Here is a 19,480-nt window from a genome sequence, read left to right on the forward strand (position 1 = left end):
TCATCATACTGTGATTGCTCCATCTGAGGTTCAGTAACCTCCAATATTGAGCAATGAACACAAAGATAGAGGAACGCTATATCTAAATAGCTGATCAAACTATCGGTCAATCAATGCTCTACCCCTCGAGGATCATCATCTAGAATTATACCTAGTCATTGTCGGACCTCCTAGGTATTACTCAACTAACCCACTGCCTCCGCACCATTACGGGGTATATATCACTAAGTACATCAAGGATATCTAACTACATCCGACAGCTCTATGAGTCAGGATCTCCCATGGAGCAACGTTAGACGAGTCTACTAGTCATCCCTTAAAATCCATCGTGCTGACGAAAGAAGTAGAGAACTACTCTCTTTCCAAACACCTCAACGAAATCTCTAAGTCATCAGACAGTCCATAGTCAAAGTCCCCATGGAATCGGATACGACAATCCTCTACAAACTGACTAAGCCGATAATGGTATACGGCCAATTCAGTCCTTTCTACCCATGACGGTACAAGTCACGTACTCAAGTGAGTCTCCCAAATATCTAACCCAACACAAGTAACCCCAAAGATCAAAATCTCTAAAAATAGAGTATGACGATACCCTAATGATCGAACTGCTAAATAAATCGATCGTCAACTAACTGATCTAATAAGGATAAATCAATCCTCGTCAAAAGCAACTAAGGTAAAATCGATCCACCCCTACCCAAGTCAAGGAGGGTAATCTACTAACCTAACCAACAGGAGTAAATCAATACTCTACCAACAGGGTCAATATGAGTATATAAATACCAACCACTATCCAGCTAATAATAACCTAGACTGGTATGTGACCCTAACTCTCAACCAACTAGTCGTAGTAGACACTAAAACAACTAGTAGTATGATATGACGAATCCCCGAGACAGTAAACGCTGATCTCCAGTAGGTCAACCGTGATCAACGATCGACCCAACACATGAAATGACGGTACAAGCAAATAGGTGTACTAACATAAGAGTACTAACACACGCTATAAACTATCAGGACAACAAAGCATATACCAACAAATGTAAGATAACCATACGACACATACCTCCTATAGCTTGAGAAGTCCTTCGTCCAAAACCCCAAAAGTCACATCAAGAAAACCGAATCACGAAATCCAAAACACGAATAATAGCATCGGACCTACTCTGACACCAAAATCTCGAAAATCCAAAACAAAACAAAGCATCGTGCCTCGACACACTAAATCACACGCCCCAAAGGAGTCTCCGCCAAAAATCCGAACACCTCCCGATCGACAATCAAGATCACTACAAGAAAATACATCACCACACGCTCGGAATATTTATATACACAACCACGTTATAATAATACCACCGAACAACAACCACGCAGCTATATATAAAAACCAACACACCGCAAAAACAAAAACGGAAAGCCCACACAACACAAATAAATACAATGCTAAACACAAATACAACACTAAAACCATAAGATAGCCACATATACGCAAATACAACGCCAAAAATAATAAAAGAATATACAAAAGAAAATAAGACGGTCTTCTAGGACCCGGTAGACAGGATACTCCGAGCGACACCAACCATCTACAAGCTACCCGAAAACATAAACGATACACACGGGGGGTAACTCAACAGGTAATAGAATGATAGTGTACGGTCCATAAACAAAACACGGAGATCAAAAGTATACAGGGAACAAAGAACACGATCATACTATCATAACCAATGATCCGAACATACCGACGTAATAACCCGACATAATCATAACCGACATACGAACCGCACAACCCACTACCGATATAACGGTAAATACATACCCAATCAAATCGACGCAAGATACCAAGATCAAGAACCTCACCGATCTCGCAATGTACACACCCGCGACACTGCAGTAATATAAATACGATCGCAAATACATAAAATAAACGATACGATCGCAGACGACAACCATACGCAACAATCATATCGCAAACAAACGCAACATACCAAACACATGCAACTAGTATCTACTAGGTACGATGCAAATATATCTCCAAAGACGCACCGATCAAACGCCAATGCACGCACGCTCCACGGTCACCCCGCCACCTCTGTACACCACGACCTCGTACGGCCGAGAGGCCAAACCGTATTAGCCTCCGTAACAAACACCGCTATAATGGCCAAGTAGTTATATAACCACCCAGCTAAGGGTCCCCACCACTCACATCTCTAGCCCTCGACACTGCACCTCAAGACTCACTACTCCAGAGTGGTCGAGGCCGACGGAACACCGAGCAGCTGAGTAAGCGCGACAGGACTAGCTCCACCCCAAACTACCACTCTCCATCAGTGGCCGAATGGACGGCTATAAAAGACCGACAACCCTCTCAACTACAAGGGAGACGATAGTCGTCAGTATGCCCTGAATGACGAACATGATGATATATATATATAATCACGATACGGACACCGCCATCATCCACGCAACTCTAAATCCACCTAAGTGTCCCACAACATGAGTATAATCATCATGATATCTCCATATATCCCACCAAACATATGTATATAACCACACATGTATAGTCAACCAAAGATCTCCAATAACCTCAACAGACACACCTACACAACCCCACGTGTAAAATCAACATGTATCCTCCAGTAAAAACACATCAAACACGTGTATAAACCACAGACATACAATCAACACGACTCCAATCATCACACCGGACAGAAGTATACCCGACATACGGATGGATAAGCCTCATATGAATACCGCCAATGAAGTAATCCCTACCATACATACTCTACATGTACACAAATACCACAGAGTATAGATAATCCAAAGTGTAGACTGTATAAGAATTAAATAGATCATCACAAGGGTCAAGCATCGGTATCAAGCAGGAAAGCAACAAACGAACATGATATAAGATAAAGCATCCTAAACCATCTCATAAAACCATGCACTAAGCTCAATAAAATCTACACAGAGGCAAGGAAGAAATACCCGCCTTAAATATGTCGATCATGATAAGATAAATCCCACCCGCGTCGAGACGCTCGCCTCGAATCCAAGTCCTACGATCACATAATATATTTAGCTAATTACATACGGAGTAATTAACTAAACAACTTCCCCCAACCTAATTAGAATAACCCTAATCAAACATGATTATGGATTAATCCCCCAACTAACCTGAACCATAACAATATCAACCACAAAACCTATCATAAGCTCAAATCTCCATCATAAATCCACATCAACCCAAACAACCAAATCATCAACCTACCTCATCTGATAATCCAATCAACAATCAATCCAATGATCCTAAAAATGATCACATAATAATCTATATCAACTAAAACCTTAATCCTTAATTCACCATAATTCATCCAATCCACATCACAATACTCATAAATATAAGCAATACAAAACCCCACACAACCCATAGAAAACCTAATTACGTAACACACTACTGATAAGAACCAAAATACCTCACTGTAAAACACTTACCTTGAGGTGTGACCACAATCAAGAGGTCACATCTCCTACTAACCTCTGCCCACAGCCACCAAATCAAGAGCTCACATCTCCTACTATCCTCTGCCCACTTCCACCAAGAACTCTTACACTAATTCTTTCCAAGATCAATCCCAGAAACAATTGCACAACAATGAATTTGCTAGAACTCTAACAAATAAGACAACATGTACCTCAATTGAACTCTTACCTCTTCACCCGAGGCATGCACAGCTTGAAGAAGTAGAACTGGCAATGGTCGGCAACAAGGAAGGTCCACCACATATTGATCCAATGCTTCCTCTATTCCAGGACAGCAAGAAGAACAAAAATTGGAAACAATTAAGGCAAGACCTTGATTTCTTATGAATTCGGATGAAGCTTACCAAGGTTGATCACCCGATTCAATCCATCTGGTGGGGAGATACAGAGCATACACCAGTGATCGGATCCAGGAGGAGGATTGACGGTGGTCAATCGGCTAGGAGGGCGTTGCGATCCCAAACCTTGTTGTGCCCTAGATTGAATCCCCCCCCCCCGATCGCTGTCCACCGCGCGCAAGGAATGGTCGAGTGGCCGAGAAGGTGGTCGCTCCTCCAGAGATAGTTGATACCGTCGAGATCCGATGCTCTCCCTCAGGCGACTCGGCGAGAATAGGATCGTCAGGGAAGAATCTCTCCGTCGGTGTCGAATTCATCCGCACGAGAGAGGAAGGAAGAAGCGTCGGGGAGAAACGGACCACGGCGGCACGAGAGAGAGACAGAGAGGAGGAAAGCTCAACCGAGGTACGCTGGAGGAGGGGATCGTTGCCGGCGGTGAGTCCATGGCGACCGGCGATCGTGCGAGAAGAAATCGCGAGAGAAGGCTCGGGAGAAAGGAAAACCGTGTGAAGGAGGAGGAAATCGGGAATTAGGGCTTATTTAAACACTTAGGTTTAATTTAATTAAACTCAAAGTTTTCTCCTTAATCAACTCCCACTTAAATGGTGTTCCAAACATGCCTCCTCTGTACCCGAAATCCATGCTCTCAAAACGGATCATACGGAGCCCGTTTAAATCCCGAAAAATTTCTAAAAATTCCAGAAAAATCCAATAAGATTTTTCGTCCAATAACATTTATTATTAAATCTTACGGTATCTTACATTCTCCCCCACTAATAAAAATTTGGTCCCCAAATTTACTGGTCAACTCAGGGATCCTCATCCAAGGGTAACATCCAAACAGCATCCTCATCCGCTACTCCATCATAACATCATAAATAAATCTCCAACCCTAGTATCATAAACAGATCTCCAAACATGATAATCCTCCTCCAAGTGACTAGCGACAACTCTGTGAGCTATAAACTCACCCTACTCCCGCTACTCACACTCTACAATCTAACCAACTACGGATAAATCAAACACCTCTAAAATCCAAATTCCACTATCAATAAATCCTCCAACACCTGTATAGAGCACTCAAACTATCCATCAGTCTGAGATGAAAATCTATACTAAAGTGAAACTCCTAACCCAAAGTCTGCTGTAACCATCATCAAAACCATGATGTGAAATCATTGATCTCCCTCCAAAACAATACTCAGAAATACATCATCCAGTCCGGTAATCCCTCTAGAGTATAACCCTGCTACTCAATCCAAAGAATCCGTCCCACAAATCCATAGCTAGGAAGCAAGTCATCATCCAACAATGATTACCCAAATCATCATATCCTTTCCATGTTCTGGATAATCCCACAATAAAATCCATCAAAACATGCTCCCAACTTCACTCCAAAATACGAGTCTACTGAAACAATCCTACTGGTCTCCGATGCTCACCCCCACTGGATGACATACTAGACATCAAGCTACAAAATCTGCGATATCTTTCTTCATATCGTTCTACCATCAGAATGCTCCAAGTCTCCAGACATCAGGTGTCACCCGAATGTACCACAAATTCAGATCAAGGTATTTCCTGCAGTAACTTCTCCCGGACAAGAAGTGACTCGGAAACACACATAATCTCACATGAAAATCAAATAATCTCATTCCCATCACACGATAATTCAGTATACTGGCATGAGACTGCTCCGCTCTTGCTATATCGGAGTTGCACCTAACCCCAGGTACGATACATCTATATAGAGTGCAAATCCGTCTACACTAGAAAGCATCGCTAAGACCGGTGCAGTTATCTAAACTGATCTCGCAGGCATCTATCTAGGAAAATTTCATACTTTTCCTAGACAATCCGGTCAATTGCATAAATGCTGGAGAAAACCCTCAATCAATCTCTGGTAATATCTAGCCAGACCAATGGAACAGCGAGTCTCCGGTATAGACTACGACTACTCCCAACTGATTACAACCTCTATCTCCTGTGGATCCACTCTTAGCTCTCTACTAAAGACAACGGGTCCCAAAAAAAAACTCGTAAAAGACAATCACAATACGTACTACTAACTTCACATATAGATGTTCCCGTCAAAACATCTCTAAAACTATGTGAAGATAGTGTACGTAATCCACATCGGATCGGGAATAGATCACAACATCGTCAATGAAGATAATGAAATCTAATCCAAACACCCTAAGAATACCAAGTACACTGAGTCCATGTAAACATCTAGGCACGGTATGCCTAAATGGTAACACCAATGACTCATACTATCCATAATGTACGTACCACAGGCTTACTCCACCATAAGATCATCAACAACAAGTCTGTAAACTAATGACCAACTACAATCACTAAATCCCTAAATATCACAGACACATCACTCCTCATGTCTCTATCAACCTCAAACACCAAATAGTAGACCATCAAACTAAATATCCACCAATAGATCATCAACAAATAACATATCATCACACCTGATCTCTTAATATCTATCAATCAAAATCATCCTCAACATCAATCAATCATACCGGATAGTCTCCTACACAAAGATAGAGAAAAACGAAAGCATCCAACCCTCAACACCTACTGCCAACAACTAAATGTATCCAAAAGTCTGCCAAATCTCATCATCTCATCCTTTCTGATAATTAAATATCTATAGTAAAAGAATATCAATCCAAAGTCAAAGGGTCACACAATGTCCCGACTAAGAATCTACCCATCAAGCAAGTATCTCCGCAACACTCATCTATAAATGTCCCTCGACAAATACCGATAAAAGGTCGAACCCTCCAATCTGAGACATAGCCTACAAGACCTGATAAAATGATCATGTGGTCAAGGTCTTGAGCCACCTAATAAAGACAATGTTAGCTGAGTCATCTAACCACTGTCTTGTACCTCATCATACTGTGATTGCTCCATCTGAGGTTCAGTAACCTCCAATATTGAGCAATGAACACAAAGATAGAGGAACGCTATATCTAAATAGCTGATCAAACTATCGGTCAATCAATGCTCTACCCCTCGAGGATCATCATCTAGAATTATACCTAGTCATTGTCGGACCTCCTAGGTATTACTCAACTAACCCACTGCCTCCGCACCATTACGGGGTATATATCACTAAGTACATCAAGGATATCTAACTACATCCGACAGCTCTATGAGTCAGGATCTCCCATGGAGCAACGTTAGACGAGTCTACTAGTCATCCATGTAACGATTGTATCTCATAAGTGTTAAGCACGTAGCTTTACACTTTTCCACACTGTGCGGTATCCTATCTGAATGTACCTTCTAAGTCATCCTACCAGGTACAGACAGTCCATAGTCAAAGTCCCCATGGAATCGGATACGACAATCCTCTACAAACTGACTAAGCCGATAATGGTATACGGCCAATTCAGTCCTTTCTACCCATGACGGTACAAGTCACGTACTCAAGTGAGTCTCCCAAATATCTAACCCAACACAAGTAACCCCAAAGATCAAAATCTCTAAAAATAGAGTATGACGATACCCTAATGATCGAACTGCTAAATAAATCGATCGTCAACTAACTGATCTAATAAGGGTAAATCAATCATCGTCAAAAGCAACTAAGGTAAAATCGATCCACCACTACCCAAGTCAACGAGAGTAATCTACTAACCTAACCAACAGGAGTAATCAAACTGAGTCAACATGTGTATACCGAAACCATCCACTATCCAGCTAATAATAACCGAGACTGGTATATGACTCTAACTCTCAAACAACTAGTAGTAACTGACACTAAAACTACTAGTAGTATGATATGACAGATCCCCTGAGACTGTAATCCTTGATCTCCATTAGGTCAACCGTGATCAGTGATTGACCCAACACATGACATGTATGCTACAATCACCTAGGCAAGTACTAACAAGAGAACACTAACACATGTCATAACGATCAGAACAACCATGCATATGTACTAACAAAATGCAAGATAATAATATGCAAGCATACCTCCTATAGCCTGGAGATGTCCTGCTGCTGCCTGGTCCCAAAACCCAAAAAGTCACATCAAGAAAATCGAATCAAGAAATCCAAAACACGAATAACAGGCATCGTACCTGCTCTGATACCAAAAATTGGTATCAGATAAATCTCGAAAATCCAAAACACATAACAAGTACCGTATACCTGCTCTGATACCAAAAATTGTCACGCCCCCAAAGGAGTCCCTGCCAGACAAAAATCCGACAACATCTCCCCTGTACCGGTGACAATATGAAGCATCACTACAAACAAATATACATCAGTCACATACGGCTGGAATATTTATATACACAACCACGTAGTTATATATAAAACAGCCTACACGGCTATACTAAAACACAGCGGAAAAACGAAGGAAAGTCCACACAAACCAAATAAATGTAATGCATGCCGGCACGGCTTAAACACAAATACAACACCAAAACCATAAGATAGCCACATGGCCATACACAAATACAATGCCAAAAATAAGAAAAGAATATACAAAAGAAAGCAAGCGCGATCTACAGATGTGACGTAGGACCCGACAGACAGGATACTCCGAGCGACACCAACTATCTACAAGCTACCTGAAAACATAAATGTATACATGCGGTGGTGAGTATAGGTAACTCAGCGGGTAATAGACAAGATAGTGCATGGTCCATAAACAACATGGAGATCACAAGTATACAGTCTCAGTAGGGAATAAAGATCTGAACATACCGACGTAATAACCCGACATAATCATAACCGATATACGAACTGCACAACCCACTACCGACATAATGGTAAATACATACCCAATCAAATCGACGCAAGATACCAAGATCAAGAACCTCACCGGATCTGCAACATACACACCCGCGACACCTGCGTAATATAAATACGATCGCAAATACATGTAAAATAAATGATATGATGCAGCATGACAACCATACGCAACAATCATATCGCAAACAAACGCAACATACCACAAACACATGCAATCTACTAGGCATGTATGCAAATATATCTCCAAAGACGCACCGCGCATCAAACGCCAATGCGCACGACGCCCACGGTCACCCCCGCCACCTCTCTGGACACCACGACCCCTGTATGGCCGAGAGGCTTGGGTCCATGACAAACCGTACTAGCCTCAAGCGTTCGGTACGCTAAGTAGTCATCTAACTACATAGCATCAGGGTCCCTGACTACTCACATCACAAGCCCCCTAACTACTGAACCCTCCAGACCCACTACTCAAGAGTGGTCGAGGCGGACAGAGTACACACTGAGCAGCCTAGTAAGCACGACAGACTAGCTCCACCCCAAACTACCACTCTCCATCAATGGTCGAATTGACGCTATAAAAGACTCGACAACCCTCTCAACTACAAGGGAGACGATAGTCATTAGATGCAATGAATGACGAACATGATATACATATATAATCATGATACGGACACCGTCATCATCCATGCAACTCTAAATCCACCTAAGTGTCCCACAACATGAGTATAATCATCATGATACCTCCATATATCCCACCAAACATATGTATATAACCACACATGTATAGTCAACCCAAAAATCTCCAATAACCTCAACAGACACACCTACACAACCCCACGTGTACAATCAACATGTATCCTCCAGTAAAAACACATCAAATACGTGTATAAACCACAGACATACAATCAACACAACTCCAATCATCACACCGGACAGAAGTATACACGACATACGGATGGACAAGCCTCATATGAACACCACCAACGAAGTAACCCCTACCATACATACTCTATATGTACACAAATACCACAGAGTATAGATAATCCAAAGTGTAGACTGTATAAGAATTAAATAGATCATCACAAGGGTCAAGCATCGGTATCAAGCAGGAAAGCAACAAACGAACATGATATAAGATAAAGCATCCTAAACCATCACATAAAACCATGCACTAAGCTCAATAAAATCTACATAGAGGCAAGGAAGAAATACCCGCCTTAAATATGTCGATCATGATAAGATAAATCCCACCCGCGTCGAGACGCTCGCCTCGAATCCAAGTCCTGCGATCACATAATATATTTAGCTAATTACATACGGAGTAATTAACTAAACAACTTCCCCCAACCTAATTAGAATAACCCTAATCAAACATGATTATGGATTAATCCCCCAACTAACCTGAACCATAACAATATCAACCACAAAACCTATCATAAGCTCAAATCTCCATCATAAATCCACATCAACCCAAACAACCAAATCATCAACCTACCTCATCTGATAATCCAATCAACAATCAATCCAATGATCCTAAAAATGATCACATAATAATCTATATCAACTAAAACCTTAATCCTTAATTCACCATAATTCATCCAATCCACATCACAATACTCATAAATATAAGCAATACAAAACCCCACACAACCCATAGAAAACCTAATTACGTAACACACTACTGATAAGAACCAAAATACCTCACTGTAAAACACTTACCTTGAGGTGTGACCACAATCAAGAGGTCACATCTCCTACTAACCTCTGCCCACAGCCACCAAATCAAGAGCTCACATCTCCTACTATCCTCTGCCCACTTCCACCAAGAACTCTTACACTAATTCTTTCCAAGATCAATCCCAGAAACAATTGCACAACAATGAATTTGCTAGAACTCTAACAAATAAGACAACATGTACCTCAATTGAACTCTTACCTCTTCACCCGAGGCATGCACAGCTTGAAGAAGTAGAACTGGCAATGGTCGGCAACAAGGAAGGTCCACCACATATTGATCCAATGCTTCCTCTATTCCAGGACAGCAAGAAGAACAAAAATTGGAAACAATTAAGGCAAGACCTTGATTTCTTATGAATTCGGATGAAGCTTACCAAGGTTGATCACCCGATTCAATCCATCTGGTGGGGAGATACAGAGCATACACCAGTGATCGGATCCAGGAGGAGGATTGACGGTGGTCAATCGGCTAGGAGGGCGTTGCGATCCCAAACCTTGTTGTGCCCTAGATCGAATTCCCCCCCCCCCCCCGATCGCTGTCCACCGCGCGCAAGGAATGGTCGAGTGGCCGAGAAGGTGGTCGCTCCTCCAGAGATAGTTGATACCGTCGAGATCCGATGCTCTCCCTCAGGCGACTCGGCGAGAATAGGATCGTCAGGGAAGAATCTCTCCGTCGGTGTCGAATTCATCCGCACGAGAGAGGAAGGAAGAAGCGTCGGGGAGAAACGGACCACGGCGGCACGAGAGAGAGACAGAGAGGAGGAAAGCTCAACCGAGGTACGCTGGAGGAGGGGATCGTTGCCGGCGGTGAGTCCATGGCGACCGGCGATCGTGCGAGAAGAAATCGCGAGAGAAGGCTCGGGAGAAAGGAAAACCGTGTGAAGGAGGAGGAAATCGGGAATTAGGGCTTATTTAAACACTTAGGTTTAATTTAATTAAACTCAAAGTTTTCTCCTTAATCAACTCCCACTTAAATGGTGTTCCAAACATGCCTCCTCTGTACCCGAAATCCATGCTCTCAAAACGGATCATACGGAGCCCGTTTAAATCCCGAAAAATTTCTAAAAATTCCAGAAAAATCCAATAAGATTTTTCGTCCAATAACATTTATTATTAAATCTTACGGTATCTTACACTAGATGTCTAGGATAGAAGGACACTTGTCATTATTTTGTGAGTAGTCACAATTGATAGTCACAAGGTGATGTCGGATCTCGACATTCTTGTAACTTGGGTAGTAATGATGTGTTGCTAGATACCGCTCATTACTTATGCTCCTAAATGGGTTTAGGGCATTGCCAACGTTACAAGAATCTATAGGGTCACACACTTAGGACAATTTGATGGAGATTAGGTTCATATGATGAACAAAGAGAATTAGATTCATTTGATGAATCAAATTGGATTAAGAGTAATCCTAATTGGGCTAACTTGAGTTCAACTCAAGTTGATTCATGTATTTAATGAGTCTAATTTAGATTATGACTTATTAAATCAATTTAATTTAATGAATTAGATTCATTATATTAAGTTGGCTCTAATCAAATGATTGGATTAGATCAACCATGGTAGAGATTGGGTCAAGTTTGACTTGACTAGAGATGGAAGACCAAAGGTCAATTTTGACTTGACCTTTTGCCACCTCATTGGTGAGTTGGCATTAGGTGGACCAATGATGATATTCCACATCATCATGGATGCCACCTCATGGAAGTTACAAAGCCATTTTCTTATTAACTTCACATTAATTGCATTTAATGGGGAGTTACTCTAGATGAAAGTGGCCGGCCACTTTGTGAATGATGGTGAATTCATTTTCATTCAAGTGTGGTGATTTCTTCCTCCTTCTTCCTCTCAAGCTTTCCCTCTCCCTCTCCCTCTCCTCCTTGCTTGGCCGAATCTCACCAAGGTGCTAGCACACCTTTGTGTGAGGTTTTCTCCACCTACGTGTCCGTGTGGATACTTCTAGAGGACCGGCGCTTGACGGTCTAGAGATCCGGCAACTCCTCGACGAGCGGGATAAGCGAAAGGCACGCTCAAGGTATAACCCTTATCTAGTGTAGATCTAAGGTTTTACAAACTCGTATAAGAAAAGTTTTTTGAAAAGTTTTGTTTACTAATCTTGCACGGATCTACTTTGGTGACTTGGGGTTTCATGACGCGAAAAGCTTTTCATGTCCAAGAACCCAACAAAGGGTATCGAGCCACGCAAAGACTTGTACGAGTTCATTTGTATTTTTATGAAAAATATACCTTCTGTGATTTTCTGTAAAAATTGAGTTTTTAGAGTTTTTATGAGTAATTTTTCCGTAGAAGCGAAGCACAAGTGTCTCGGCACTTGTAGGCTTCGTCTACCGGAAAGTTTTCTTTTAAACGGCATCGTTTTGCCCCAAATCCATTTGGGACAGCGGGGTTGGGTACCATTAGATCGCAAAGGAGCAACTCACGATGGTTAGATCGTGGGTAGGGGTACTGCCCCTAACCCCGCAAGGGGATTTGCTCCGCGGTTGCACCCGAAATCGCTAAAAACGATTTTTCCGAAACGGCAATGTCTCGGCCCAAATCATTTTGGGACAGCGGGTTTAGGCACTGTTGGATCGCAAAGGAACCCTCGCGATGGTTAGATCGCGGGTAGGGGCGCTGCCCCTGGGCCCCGCAAGGGGATCCGTTCCGCGATTGCGCTCGAAACCGCTAAACGGGACCGCCGAGAAATTTTACTCGTAAAAATTTTAAAAAATAATTTTAAAATTATAGAAAACTATGAAAATATATAATTTTGAATTATATATAAATTTTGTGATAGTCATGGCCCAAAAACCCAATATGATTGGTTGTGTTGTAATTCATAATACGGCCTGCGTGCCGTTATGTGTTTGCGCGTGTTGTATGTTTTATTTATTCGCGACCTGCGCGTCGTGCCTTCTCTTATATTCTTGTTGTAAATTAGATTTAGACTCGAATGTAACTTGAGTTTCAAATTGTAATGTACAAATTGGAGCGGTGGAGGGTCCACACAAGACGGATTTCCGAGGCGGGCACGAGCAACACAAGGTGGTCAAAGGGAGGCGCTTGGAGAAGCTGTTGACCCTAGGTTGACCAATCGATCTTCTCATTGGCTTGAGAAGATCGTAGTAGGGCCATGACTAAATCACAAATAGATTAATTAATTAATTGTTATGTATTTGATGCATGTTTAATAATTAATTAATTAATTAGTGCCTTAACGATTAGATTAGATCTAAGTCGTGCACATGATGCACCATTGCGATTAGATTAGATCTAAGTCGTGCACAAGATGCATCCTTCTCGATTAGATTAGATCTAGATCGAACCAACTCTAAAATGCCTAACCGTGCCGTGATACCTATCACTACCTCGATCACATGTATTGTTGAATCTGCCAAAGCAGAGCAATACATATTATCTTGGTAGGGTACGGAGGGACAATCTTGGTCTCGCCTATCAACGCATGGGTGAATACAAACTCAATTAGATTGAGTATTCCTAGTTACTCGGTTGGATCGAGTCAACTATAGGCATTCTTCCAATGGTTGGAAAGGTAGGACAAAATCACGTTTATATTAATTCTCGGGCGTATTAGCCAAAGCTAACTCGAGTTTTAATATAAATGCGGATTTTATTCTATAAACAAGAGTTGCATAGAGATGTAATTGGTAATCGTTACCTACCGATCATACTAAGCCTATCAGCCAAAGCTAACTCAAGGGTTAGTATGATGTGGATCTTGTCCCACAATAATTATAGTATTCAGTGGGAGCATCATTTAGTTAAAGGCCTAATTAAATGATTTTAAAGAATATGATATTTATTTCTGCAAATTTTCTGTTGTAGATAACCATGACGTCGAACACGAATTCCTTCTCCCTGCGATCTGTCCTTGAGAAGGACAAGCTCAACGGAGCGAATTTCCTGGACTGGTACAGGAACTTGAGAATAGTTCTCACCCAGGAGCGTAAGCTGTACGTTCTGGAGCAGCCCATTCCGGAGGCTCCTCCTGCCAATGCCCCGTGAGCCGACAAAGATGCTTACAAGAAGCATCAAGACGACGCATTAGATGTGTCCTGTCTAATGCTCGCGACCATGAACTCAGAGCTTCAGAAGCAACATGAGTTGATGGGCGCTTTTGATATGGTTGAGCATCTTCGCCAACTATATCGTGGACAAGCAAGGCATGAGAGATTTGAGATCTCAAGGCATCATGCTGGAGGAAGGGTCGACGTTGAGTCTCATGTACTCAAGATGATTGGGTACATAGAGAATCTACAAAGACTGGGTTCCCACTGCCAAGAGCTGGCTGATCTTGCAGTCCTTGCCAGATAGCTATAGTCAATTCGCTCAACTATAACATGAACGAGATTGACAAGCCACGCCCGAGTTACTTAGTATGTTACGAACTCACGAGATTAACCTTAAGAGGGTCAAGCCCATTCTGATGGTGCATAAGGGCAAGGGCAAGCCCAAAGGTAAGGGAAAGTCCCAAACCAAGGGCAAAGGCAAGGCAATCAAGCCTAAAGGAGGGGTCGCCAAGGATGCTACCGCTTCCACCGCGGTCAGAAGAGGAACTGCAAGGTATACTTGGAGGATCTTAAGAAGAAGCGAAGTGAGACTTCCACTTCTGGTATATATGTTATAGAAGTCAATCTATCTATTTCTACATCATGGGTATTAGATATCGGATGTGCTTCTCACATTTGTACCGATGTGCAGGGCTGAGAAATAGTAGAGCATTGGCAAGGGCGAGGTGGACCTACGAGTAGGCAATGGAGCACGGGTTGCTCATTGCTGTAGGAACTTATTATCTATCTCGCCCTCTGGGCTTGTACTAGATTTAGATGATTGTTGTTATGTGCTTGCTTTACAGAATATAGTTTCTTGTTTAGACAAGAAATGATACTCTTTATAATAAAAGACAAATGTTGTTCTGTATATTTAAAAGATATGTTATATTGTAGGGCATCTCTAATAAAGGGACTCGATATTCGAGACCTTGAGAGCCCTAGCTATAACAGTAGTACCAAGGGTTGCAAGTCAAGTGACATGAACCAAACCTACCGCTGGCACGGTCTCGTTGGTCATATAAATGACAAGCGCTATCCCACTCCATAAGGATGGTTTGCTGGACTCATTTGATTTTGAATCATATGAGATATGCGAGTCATGCCTACGAGCCAAGATGACCAAGACGCCTTTAGTGGGCATAGCGAGAGAGCAATCGATTTGTTAGGACTCATACATAGTGATGTATGTGGCCCTTTCAATGTTGTCGCTAGAGGCGTTATAGGTACTTTATCACATTTATCGATGATTTCAAGAGATACGGTTATGTGTACTTGATGACACATAAGTCCGACTTTGAAAAGTTCAAAGAATTCAAGAATGAAGTACGTAACAACTTGGCAAGAGTATTAAGGTACTTGATCAAATCGAGGTGGTGAATACTTAAGCCATGAGTTTCGTGACTACTTAGCTGAGTGTGAGATTTTATCTCAACTCACTCCTCCCGGAACACCACAATGGAATGGTGTATCCGAAAGGAGGAATCGCACTTATTAGATATGGTACGATCTATGATGAGTCACATGGATCTTCCGACATATCTATGGGGATATGCTCTAGACACGGCAGCTTTTATACTCAACCGAGTTCCATCTAAGGCCGTGATAAAGACACCATATAGGATATGGACTGGGAGAGATGCCCAAGTGTCTTTCATGAGGATTTGGGATTGTGAGGCTTACGTTAGACGTCAAGTCTCAGATAAATTAGGACCCAAATCCGACAAGTGCTACTTTATAGGATATCCCAAGGAAACTAAGGGATATTACTTCTACATTCCCAGTCAGCACAAGGTAGTTGTGGCAAAGACTGGGGTCTTTCTAGAAAGGGACTTTGTTTCTAGAAAGACTAGTGGGAGCATGTTCGATCTTGAAGAAGTTCAAGATGCGAACAATAGCACTGATGCCTCGATGGAAATTGAACTGGAACCACAAAGTGTTGTGGATGATGTTGTTCCACAAGGAGTTGAGGAACAACAACCGGTTCAAGTGGACATACCTCTTCGCAGGTCTGATAGGGTACGTCATCAGCCTGAGAGATACTCATTTCTCTTGTCTGACCATGATGACGTTATGCTCATAGAGGATGAGCCTACCACCTATCAGGAAGCTATGATGAGACCAGATTCCGAGAAATGGCTAGAAGCCATGAGATCTGAAATGGAATCCATGTACACCAACCAAGTATGGACTTTAGTTGATCCACCTGAAGGGGTAAAACCCATTGGGTGTAAGTGGGTCTTTAAGAGAAAGACTGACATGGATGGTCTTATTTATAAGGGTCGCTTGGTAGCTAAAGGTTTCAAGCAGATTCATGGTATTGACTATGATGAAACCTTTTCTCCAGTAGCGATGTTTAAGTCCATTCGGATCATGCTTGCTATTGCAGCCTACCATGACTATGAGATATGGCAGATGGATGTCAAAACCGCGTTTCTGAATGGAAACCTACTCGAGGATGTGTACATGACACAACCTGAGGGTTTTGTAGATCCACAGCATACTAGTAGAGTATCCAAGCTGCATAGGTCCATTTATGGACTAAAGCAAGTTTCTCGGAGCTGGAATCTTTGATTCGATGATGCAATCAAACAGTTTGGTTTCATCAAGAACGAAGATGAACCTTGTGTCTACAAGAAGGTTATAGGGGATATAGTTGTCTTCCTCATATTGTATGTGGATGACATACTACTCATTGGGAAGGACATCCCTATGCTTCAGTCTGTGGCTAGGAGTTGCTTCTCAATGAAGGACTTAGGTGAGGCATCCCGCATGTTAGGATACAGATCTATAGAGATAGATCTAAGAGATTGCTTGGCCTAAGTCGAGTACATATATTGACAAGGTACTCCTTCTGTTAGAACTCCAAGAAGGGATTTCTACCGATGTCACATGGCGTTAGTCTTTCGAAGACTCAAGGTCCCTCTTCTAGAGAGGAGAGAGACCGCATGGATCAGATCCCTTATGCCTCAGCCATAGGATCGATCATGTACGCCATGTTGTGTACTCGACCTGATGTCTCGTATGCTTTGAGCATGACGAGCAGATACCAATCAGATCCAGGTGAAAGTCACTGGATAGCGGTCAAGAATATTCTTAAGTACTTACGAAGGACTAAAGAATATTTTTTGATATATGGAGGCAATGATGAGCTAACTATAAAGGGTTACAGTGATGCCAGCTTTCAGACCGATCAGGATGATTACCGATCGCAGTCAGGGTTCGTATTTTGCATTAATGGTGGTGCTGTCAGCTGGAAGAGGATAGTAGCTGATTCTACAATAGAAGCCGAGTATATTGTTGCATCAGAGGCAGCAAAGGAGGCAGTTTGGATCCGCAAGTTCATTACTGAACTTGGGGTGGTTCCTAGCATCGCTGACCTAGTTGGGCTCTATTATGACAACAATGGAGCTATAGCACAGGCGAAGGAACCTCGCTCACACCAGCAGACCAAGCATATACTACGGCGCTTCCATCTCATTCGAGAGATTATCGATAGAGGAGATGTGAAGATTTGCAGAGTACCTACAGAGGCTAACATCGCAGATCCCTTGACCAAGGCTTTGGCACAGAGGAAGCATGATGGTCACACTAGGTCTTTAGGCCTTAGAGCCTATACTGATTGACACTAGTGCTAGTGGGAGATTGATAGTTAGAGCCCTAGAGCCAATCATTTGATGATTGTATGGACTCATGTATATCATATTCTTTTATATTAATAAAGGCATTTGTTTGGTTATTATACTTATTTGTATTAGTGCCAAATAGACTAAGTATAATAGCTTCCTTGAGTAGAAGGTTCATACCTATATCAATCGATTAGTTGAATCGATAGTGAGATGATAGAGGGAACACTACTCTAAATCATTCCTAGTCGAGTATTAGCATTCAGGGACAATGTTAATACAATAAGACTAGCATGTAGGTCAGCTCGATGACTTGATCTCACAAGGTATGGATATAGAGATATCAAGCTGACACATGAGTATGCATTAGAGAATGTATACTGAATGACCCTCCATGAGAAAGTATCATGGATCATTATATGAGTGTCATATACTTTCTCATGTGGCTATTAGTATGACTATTAGTCCTTAGACCTGAAGTCACCATGGATCCCTACATAAGGAGTTATGTACTTTGGTTTCGTCAAACGTCACCCGTAACTGGGTGGACTATAAAGGCGATTACTGGGTATATAACGAATTATGTAGAGAGATGTGAGTGATGTAGATGGGATCTATCCCTCTCATATGACGGGAGCGACATCGGTATTCTTGATAGAGTGAGACCACTAAGTGTATGGCCATGGCCAAATGAGTCAACATTAGATGTTGAGCTCATTTGATCGAGTGAGTCTACTTGGAGTTCAAGATTTAGATTGATTAGAGGATGACACGGTCTATGCCTCACATTGATCAATCTAGATGTCTAGGATAGAAGGACACTTGTCATTATTTTGTGAGTAGTCACAATTGATAGTCACAAGGTGATGTCGGATCTCGACATTCTTGTAACTTGGGTAGTAATGATGTGTTGCTAGATACCGCTCATTACTTATGCTCCTAAATGGGTTTAGGGCATTGCCAACGTTACAAGAACCTATAGGGTCACACACTTAGGACAATTAGATGGAGATTAGGTTCATATGATGAACCAAGAGGATTAGATTCATTTGATGAATCAAATTGGATTGAGAGTAATCCTAATTGGGCTAACTTGAGTTCAACTCAAGTTGATTCATGTATTTAATGAGTCTAATTTAGATTATGACTTATTAAATCAATTTAATTTAATGAATTAGATTCATTATATTAAGTTGGCTCTAATCAAATGATTGGATTAGATCAACCATGGTAGAATTGGGTCAAGTTTGACTTGACTAGAGATGGAAGACCAAAGGTCAATTTTGACTTGACCTTTTGCCACCTCATTGGTGAGTTGGCATTAGGTGGACCAATGATGATATTCGACATCATCATGGATGCCACC

At 41.9% G+C, this 19,480-nt stretch overlaps 2 long non-coding RNA genes across 2 annotated transcripts; both read right to left on the reverse strand.

Moving 5' to 3' along the window:
- Positions 1–2,476: 2,476 nt before the first annotated feature.
- On the reverse strand, positions 2,477–5,919 carry LOC122001432. Its single transcript, XR_006117362.1, has 3 exons — positions 3,894–5,919; positions 3,719–3,810; positions 2,477–3,065 (listed from the first exon to the last, which is right to left on the reverse strand). It is a non-coding gene; the product is annotated as an uncharacterized LOC122001432 (long non-coding RNA).
- Positions 5,920–9,807: 3,888 nt separating this feature from the next.
- On the reverse strand, positions 9,808–11,524 carry LOC122000135. Its single transcript, XR_006116963.1, has 3 exons — positions 10,787–11,524; positions 10,612–10,703; positions 9,808–9,958 (listed from the first exon to the last, which is right to left on the reverse strand). It is a non-coding gene; the product is annotated as an uncharacterized LOC122000135 (long non-coding RNA).
- Positions 11,525–19,480: the final 7,956 nt, after the last annotated feature.

The sequence above is a fragment of the Zingiber officinale genome, chromosome 7A, assembly GCF_018446385.1.
Source record: "Zingiber officinale cultivar Zhangliang chromosome 7A, Zo_v1.1, whole genome shotgun sequence".
In the NCBI taxonomy this organism is placed as follows: Eukaryota; Viridiplantae; Streptophyta; class Magnoliopsida; order Zingiberales; family Zingiberaceae; genus Zingiber; species Zingiber officinale.